The 9,338-nt window shown below is 32.9% G+C and overlaps 1 long non-coding RNA gene across 4 annotated transcripts; it reads left to right on the forward strand.

Moving 5' to 3' along the window:
• Positions 1-2,235: 2,235 nt before the first annotated feature.
• On the forward strand, positions 2,236-8,185 carry LOC145623858 (uncharacterized). 4 transcript variants are annotated; one of them, XR_014110275.1, is made up of 7 exons: positions 2,236-2,443; positions 2,623-2,762; positions 2,877-2,942; positions 4,164-4,279; positions 5,492-5,551; positions 5,704-5,806; positions 7,665-8,184. It is a non-coding gene; the product is annotated as an uncharacterized LOC145623858 (long non-coding RNA). The 4 variants fall into 4 exon arrangements; XR_014110278.1 differs by lacking the exon at positions 5,492-5,551 and having other exon boundaries at positions 7,665-8,185; XR_014110277.1 differs by lacking the exon at positions 5,704-5,806 and having other exon boundaries at positions 7,665-8,183.
• The last annotated feature ends 1,153 nt before the right edge of the window (positions 8,186-9,338 follow it).

Below are 9,338 nucleotides of genomic sequence, written 5' to 3' on the forward strand. Positions count from 1 at the left end.
TAACGCAATAAATTTGCAATTATGTGAAAATAAAACCAAATACATAACCACCATAAATAAGCCGATAAGATTCATGGTTAGAAAGACTTAAAATTTTTCGTGAAAACAAAAATTCCCTCGAAAAAGGCGTTTCTGGTCGTTTTTTTTTGCTAAAACACAATCTTTAACGGTAAAACCATTTCCAGAACGCCTTTGCCATCCAAAATTCACTATTTTTGGGCAAAAATCTAGGTTCGGGGCTGAAATTAGATATAATATGAGCTTAAAAATAATAAAACCAAGCTAATAATCTAATTAGCAACATTAAACAAGAAAAATTAATCCATATAAACACCTTGAAAAAATATGTTTATACAAATAAATGAGCAAGGCTCTGATACCGTTGTTGGGTTTCGATGAGTCCGACTCACCGCGAGAGAAAACCCAAGCCAAGACCACACTCACAATAATTATAACCATAAAGCATAATTAACTTAAACAAGATGATTAAGAAAGAGATTAATACCTTTGGCGCGTGCTTTGCTCACTAATAGATCAGAGCTCTCACTTCGAAAGCTCTAAGCCCCGCTCGCACGAGGACTTCCAACGAAGTCCACCCCCAACCCGAGCACCGAAAATGGTCCAATGCTTAGGAGATAGCTAAGGCGACCTAAACTCGACTAATTAATCGTGTTCAAAGGTTTTCACAATGGTGATGCCTTTTTCAACAATTACTCAAGTGCTTTTCCCAATACCCCAACTTAGGTATTTATAGGGAAAGGCAAAAGTAAAATTTGCTCTCCCATCAATGTGGGAGAATTGATTTGTCCATTTTATTTTAATTCAAAAATAAAATTAATAATCAAGCTACTAATAAATCAACAAGTGACATGTTCATAAGAGAGGTTAGGTGAGGACCACTTGGAGAAGGGGGGACCAAACTTCCTCCCCACTCCTCTCCCATAGCCGACCAACACATTCCCTCAAGCCAGCCAACGTGCGCCACGTGGCACCCCCACACTTGGGCACCAAGGCACCCAAGTGTGGGCTGCCGACTGCTGCCTTGTGTAGACACCCATTTGTGTCTCCCTAAAACCAAACCCAGTGATGAGTACCTTTCACGTCGAATCATAATCGAATGAAGTGAAAGTGTAGAAAGTCTAGTGTTGCGGAAAGTTTAAATTTCTTTTCTCTTCTCTCTGTTTTTGAAAACTTATTTTAAGAAAACAGCCAATCCTGTTTGGTTGGTCCATTATATGGGTCCAATAGTAGTGTAGTTGGATGGGGCTTGCAAAGACCTTTCCAACGATATATTATAAGCCCAATTCCGATGAATATTGAGGAAGTTATGGCCAATTTACCAAACTGGGCCCGGTTTGAGCTTTATATACGGCCCAATGATCTTGGGGAGGGCCTAATATGATTTATCATTCCTAATGCAATTAGGAAATAGTTTTAGTCTTCTAGAATCTTCTAGAAGGTTCTTTTCATTCCTAATTCAATTAGCATTGATAAATTGAATTTTGTTGACTTTTCAGAGTTTTAATTAAAATCAAAAAGCATTTTCAAGGAAATTATATGATTTTATCCTCCAATACGGTAAATTTATCTGATTTTCAAAAACACGTTGGATACAGGCTTAGCGCCTAACCCTAGGCCTTGGCGCCTGGAACCAGGCCTGGCGCTTGGCGCTAGCCATTGGCGCCTGGCGCTAGTGTTGGTGCCTGGCGCCAGTTAGCCAAGGGTGGCGCCAGCTCTGTTTTTTATGCGTCAGACTCTGTTTTGTTTATTCTATCCTTTTGGCTGATTTTCTCTATAAATATCGTATTAAAAACTCCGTTTTCATCATCATCTACATCTATCATTCACCAATTCTCCTCATTCACAAGTTTTCATTCGCATTCATTCTTTAATTCCCTCTTTCGCTCTTTCTTCCAAACTTTGTTTTCATATACAAAATTCCGCATTCGCAAGATTTAGAAACACCTAGCCATATTTGAAGTTGCCTTCGCCCTACACGTGAAAGGTTTAATTTATGAGGGTTTCACTACTACAAATCCCTTAGTTTCTCGACGCTTTTGCCTCGACGCTGAATATAAGCCGTAAGCATAAAATTTAGGTTCCGTTTTTTCTCGACGCTTTTCTGAGTCATAATATTGTATGGACATTAAAAAGCGTCGAAAAAAATCTCATGCACGTGCCTCAATCTTATATTTCAGATAAGCATATTACGACTAACAAAAGAAAGCAAAGAAATAAAAAACGCAATAAAAAATTAAAACTGCTTGCTTCCACTCGCCGCCACAGACCCATCTCTATCTCAATTTCTCCCAAAACCTAATTACTCCGGACATTCTATCATCATCCATACAATCTCATCTCCTACAACCACTTGTGATTCAGAGATTTTGGCTTAAACTTGTGGAAAAATTGTTCATCTACTTGTTATTTTTTTCAAATCCTGGTAATGTTCTCATAAATTTCCTTTTTTTTTTTTATAATTTATGTAGTTTGATCAGTCAAATTAGGTATTTATATTGATTTATTGTTCAGAAATTATCTTGAATTATTAGTTATTGTATAGTAATCGGTCATTATTAGTATCAAATTAAGGGTTTGATTCAATTGTTGTGTTGGGTGCAGGCTAGGGGAATTGATAACATATTCGTTTGTTTATACTTCATTATTTTGGGTTGCTGGTGTAGATTTTTGTATATTTCACACTATCGCCACCCTCACCACCCACACTCGCATCGACATCAGTGCAGACCACCACATATGCCGTAAGTCCTCTTGCCTAATTGCCTTACACATCCTCTAACTCTGTTTATTCCAATTATATTAAAATTAGATCTTATTCAGTTATTTTTTTTTTGGACATTGTATATTGGTGGTAGGTTGAATAAGAGGATATATTATGCCGTCAAAGTAGAAAGATTTGGCGAGGATGCATGCAAATCTAGGTAAGCTTATTTGGATTTTTTTTTTTGTCATTAATATTGATTTAACATCTTCTAATTATTTATTATAGTTTAATTTTGTTAGGAGATTTGATTATAATTAAAGGAACTGAATAATTGAAGGATTTGATTATATTTGAGAGGTTGGATTGCTGGGTTTATTGTGGTGCTGTACTGATTGAATGTTAATGGTGACATTGTTAGATGCACAAGGTTCTAATGTTTTAATTGAGCAAAGGTTTGTTGCTAGTGACAAAGGACGATATGATGATCAAGAACGTAACTAAATTCAGGGATAGATTCATCAAGAATTTGGGTGGTATTCTTGTTAAACAAATTGCCAACTATAGCTGTTGGGGATGGTAAAAATTAATACTTTTGAACTACAGATTTATTTGAAGGTAGAAGATAGTTTTTAAGCTAGTTAATTTTTATTTTTTTTTTTATATTTTTTATTATTAATAGTAGTTTTTAAGCTAGTTGTTGAGGTTTTGGTATAAGTTAAATAAGATACGTAATCCTGAACCAACCTCTTGTTTACTCACTAAGTGGAAGATTTTAAATGCCATATGATCTTGATGCAGATTTCAGTAAAGACGTGGGCAACAAATCATTTGTCTCTGTTTCGTGGAAAAAGAATTTGACCTGCAAAAGTTGGGTTTGATTTACCTTGGCTTATTAAGGTTCCTCTGATGAATGAGTTAGAGTAGTTAAAATGCAAGCAATCTGATCTCTAGGAAGAATTCTCAATGAACCTTTTGCATATTAAGTCATGGGTTTTGTAGTTACCTTATCTAATCATGTTGATATACTAAACTAATACTAGATTCGATGGCATTGTACTTAAGAACTAAATATCCTTGTATGCATTTGATCTTTGATTTGAGTTATATCAAACTATAAAACAGAATATTATGAGGTTTTATACTTATATATGTAATGAGTTAGCTCTTTGATAATTTTAATCGGTACTCGTTTAATTTCATTTATTTCAATTTATGAGTATTTACAACTTTTTTGCAGAGGAATAATTAACAAAAAATTATATAACTATTTATAATTGGATTTTAACTGTGATTGGAGCTTCATTGTTGACATCATTTTTGTCTGATGATTTGATCTTCATTGTGAGTTATAGCGATTTTAAGACTCCCTAAAAGATCCAAGACTTTTTTTTAGGTATTTTTTACTTTATTAATTGTATGTTTTCTTTTTTTGGTACAGTTACTCAATCTGCATTTTAGTTTTTCGAGCAGGAGTGATGTGATGGTGCAGGGATCAAGGTATACCTTTTTTTTAGGGATCAAGGGATTAAGGTATACCCAGGTTTATGATTTTGGGTAAGTGTTACATTATTATTGTTTCAATTGATTTTGTACTCCAATTCTTTCTGATTTGCAATTTTTAGTTTATAAAATTAATATGAATTTTTTATTTCTATTTTTTTTTCTTTGATGTGATTTATTATTGGTGATTTTTGCAACACCTGATTTTTGAGGTGAATTGTCTGAATTTTTATCATAAGCTTAAGAAAGGTTCTTATGAGTCATCTACAATGGGCACTATTACTATGATATTGATTTGCATTAATTTTGTTCAAATATTGCTTTTGTTTTAACTATATATGCTACTTGTTTAATTTATAGTGCTTGCTTGGTCCATTGTTTCCGCTCCCTATGTTCCTATTATTGTGAACTTTTATTAATTTTGGGTTGTGTTTTTGCTTTTGTTTCGATAATATTTGTATTTTTGGGTTGATTCATGAATGGTGAAGATTTGAAAGAAGGGGGTGGTTTCTAGTTATTTTCTTAAAGTCTTAGGTGTGGTTTCTTTTTGAATAGAATCATTGTAATTGGTATTCGTATATATTACAAATTCAATTTCCACTACTACAAAATGCTTGTATTCTCGACGCTTTACCTTCGACACTATGGAAGACCGTCACAGTTAAATTAAGAGTTCCGTGTTTTGTCGACGCTTTTAAGCGTCCTTTGACTTTCTCGTCTATTTTCTGCGTCGAGAAACATAATCACATGCCCTACACGTGATAATACGTTGCAGCTTAGGGTTATCGTTTTTCAATCTTACTATTTTCAACTGCCGCCCCTCTCATCTTCTCTATTCTCTCTCTCGCTCTAGTCACTACTCAACTTCTTCTCATTCTTTGCTTCAAAATTCAAGATCTTCTTACAAAAATTAATGATTTTTTCTGTCTTCACAAGATTTGTACTTCTCAAGGAATTTCAAGCAAGTGCAATTTTTTTTCCACATCTCGATTTTCGATTCTAATTGTTGAAGTCGATCGACAATCCATTTTTGTTTGTCTTCTAATTTATGTATTTTACTCTTAGCTTCACTCGTTTTGATTTGTTTTCTGGTAAGATTCTTTAATTTCATGTTTTGATTTTTCTATTTTAAAGGTTTTCTCTAATTTCTGTTTATCTAGGTTTCATTGATTTTATATTAGTTTACAATGCCCAGAAATAAATACATGTTAATTGTTCGAATTCAATTTCAAAGTCTAAGGTTTGTATAACCAATTTCTTTGTCAGAAATATTCTTCACAACTTTAAGCCTCCATTGCTGTTTAAGAGGTTGGACTATAGAGATGGGTAATTGACTTTCTTTGTCAGAGATATCTTGTTGATTTTATTATGAATTATTCATTCTTAGCTTTTATATACGTACCTTGCTATCAATATTAATGATCTGGTTTCTTTGTTTATGTATGATCTTTATCTAAAATTCCCTTCTGTTGGACTAGATTTGAGGCTAGACACCAGCTATTGGTGAAGCAATTGAATTAGGAGCAGCTATATATAGACCATCTATCTAGAATCGGCCAACAAAAAATCCACTATTACGAGGTAGATTATTGTCTTACACCTGATATATTCCTGGCCTATCGCTCATTGATTTCTAATATTCAGGCAGCTATGAATTTTGAAACTTTAAGCTCCAATATTGGTTATCATAATCCTAGTAGTAGTACTACTAATACAATTATTACTTATTTGTTATTGTGTGATTGTGTGTATGGCTGATTAGATGTGCATGATTTTATGTATATTAGAATAGGATAAAGTAAGATTTGTCTGTTATCTTTATTTCACAACATCTTTTAAACTTTTAATGCCCTATTTTAATGGTCTGTAGCTTTTTATCTATTATTAGATTAGATGTGCATGCTCTTATACTAGTGGTGTTGTAGGTATGATAAACATAATGTTAGTGTTAATCTTTAATCTATTATTATAATCAGAGGTTGACATAGAAATTTAGTGACTTCTTGAATGCAGCTCTTTTCAGTCACATTCTTAGTTCTTAAGAAGGTAGGATAGTAATCAATATTACTTCTAACCTTCTGAGCATGGAGTATTATAGTAACGATTATAGTATCAATATGACCTTCTGACCTAGTCCTAAGGCAATTTTGGACTTTGGCTTCTTACATGTGAAAGGAATTTGGTAGTTAAAGTAGCAAGCAAGTCAAATTAACTTGGATTTAGGTGATTTATATACGCTTTACTTTCACAATGGAAATAGATCTTAATAGAAAATTCTGTCCTCAGACATCAGATTACTGATGCAGCACTCCGTATCTTTTAAAGATGTTCCCCAGAAGCTGAAGAACATAACTCGTGTTTGCAACGCCTTTGGGAATTATCTTGAATGCCATTTTTTCTCTTTATTGCTTGTTACCAGCCTGGACTTCTCGTTTGTGAGAAGAACAGGTAATAGAGTTGCACATTTGCTTGCAAACTCTAGTAGTGACTTTGAGGATGTGAGGGTGTGGTCTGATGAGGTCCCCCCCATGGTTTTTGTTGTTGTTGCTTTGGAGGCTTCCTAAATTATAATATCAATTGCTTCCTGTCAAAAGAAAAAAAAAAAAGATGTTCCCCCCATAGCAGTCTCATGCTTAATTATGTGAGCGGGTTTTATCAATATAAACCTGATAGGAGTATCCTTTGTGAAATTGGTCTTTTCTTTCTTTGTTTTTTTTTTGTTTTTTTTTTTTGTTGAAATTGGTCTATTGTTGCTCTCATTGCACACCTTGGGTTGGTTGTTTCCACTAGCACTGTTCCATGGACTTTGCCTAAGATACTTATTAGAAAGACTAAAGATTTCTCGTGTAATCTTGAATATACTTGATTTGAACCTTGTTGGATTGCCATTATGCCCGAGATTTGCTTCAAATTTCTTATTAATTCACTAAGGTTTTTTTTACTCTTTACCTGTTAATTGTAGTACATTTTAGTCAAGAATGATGCAATGTTCATGTTCAGAAAATTGAAATTAAATGTCAGATATTATGAGGAATTCTTTTATGTTGCAAATGTGTCTTGTAACTCTGTAAGAGTTGCCTATGAAATTGAAGAGGTAGTTGGTGGTGGCGGCGGCTACTGCTGGTGCTGTGTGGTTAAGGAAGGAGCAAGAGGTGGAGAAGTGTCACCCCGAGAGTAAAATTTTATACCAACCTTGGGAAAATACAAGTATACCAGTACAACTCCGAATATGAGCATTAGTACTATGTCCACCCTTTGGGTAATGTAACCTTAATACTAGCGTAACATAAAAAAATAAAAAAAAGATGTTCATTTATATTTCTATATTTAACTTACAATTCTATGTTTAAATAATATACAACATGTTGAATCTTGAGTCTATATTGTGTAATGTACTAATTTATACTTTGTTTTTTTTTTTTTTTTTTTTTTTTTGAAGATTGGAAAAGGCAATGTAGGTGCAACAAGAGAATAGGTCGGGACACTTGAGCATCAACAAGCAACTATATCGTCTATAAGGCCATCATCTATCTATTTTGGTTTTTAGTCTCATGATGTATTTATTTAGGGACAAGTACTATAATATGCGACGTTTTTTTTTTGTTTTTTTTATAAAAAATAATTGTGTTGATGTTTTCTTTTATAAATTTGGTAATAAAGTACATGCTCTTATTATTGTTGATTAATTATTGTTTTTTTTTAATCTAGTTATATAGAATATTTGTTTATTTTTAATATAATGTTATTAATTTAATTTAATTTATGATAAATTTAAATAACTATAATGTATGTATGATGGTAATAATTTAATAAAAAGAAAAAAAGCTTAAAAACAATTCTGGACGCTTTTTATTGTCTACATATTTGCACATTTTCAAATTTCAAATAGTTTCCCGCCATACCATAGGTTGACACGAATAAACGCAAGACAACAAAAAGCGTCGCTAAATTTGAGTATGTGGACAAGTAAAAGCGTCGCTAAAAAACTACACACATTTGGGATAATGCGCGAAATACGTAATTTTCGACGCTTCGTACATTAATTAGGACACAAAAAAGCGTCGATATTCTCGACGCTTTTTTGGGTCCTTGAAAATTTTCGACTCACGTATTTTCGACGCTTTTTAGCAGCGTCGAGAAATAATTTTTCGACGCTTTTTAGCGTCGAAAAAAGGCCTAAAAAGCGTCCAGAAAACACGCTTTTTGTAGTAGTGTTTATCCCAAATCTCTCTTCCCATTATTTAATTTAATTGTTTGTTTATTATTTTCCTTGAAGTTGCTAACGTGTGTATTTTGTTATTAGAAAGAGGTACGAGGCATCAAAGTAAGTACTTTAATGGTTTTAATTGATGTTATGATGTAGAATCATGTTTATATTGTTATTATGATATTCCTAGTATCATGTCTAGGGTAATTTTAATATTAAATATGATTGTTACGATGCTTCCTATGTTCTTCTTAATATTTATGATTGTAAGTATCATGTTAGGGTTAAAGATTTGATCTTGATTGTTTAATGACATGCTAGGGTTTGTTATTAATCTTGTTAGTATCATGCCTAGGATCTTGCTATTATTATTATGCTTTAATTTTAAGATAAACATGATTATGATTATAATTGCTATAATTCATGATGATTATTATTCATTATTTATCATGATGATTGATTATTATTATGTTGCTTGATATTTATTATTATTGCTTGATCACGCCTTTATGAATGTTTAAAGGGAATTTGTACTTGTAATCATGCTTAATAAGATAATTAATAATCTTGTTAGGGTTAATGTGATTATATTTCAAGTGATCACCAATAATAGATTTATTTGTGCATTTAAATTCAACCAACATAGATAAACAGGTTTAGGGTTAATCCTATTGATTGCATGTTAATTAAAAAGCGCACATGAATACGATCAGAATAAAGTAGAGGCCTATTATTAGGGCAGGTTCAATCTCTTTTAGGTTGGATTTGTACCTTCATCCCCGAACCCTTATTTGGTTCTAGACCTTATGGAGTTGACAATCTCTTGGATCGTTAAGGGGTGTAACCTTCATCCTATGAACGGTTTACAAGTTCCTTAAAAAACTTGTTGGCGACTCTTTTGCTCTA

The sequence above is a fragment of the Chenopodium album genome, chromosome 3, assembly GCF_948465745.1.
Source record: "Chenopodium album chromosome 3, dcCheAlbu1.1, whole genome shotgun sequence".
NCBI lineage: Eukaryota > Viridiplantae > Streptophyta > Magnoliopsida > Caryophyllales > Amaranthaceae > Chenopodium > Chenopodium album.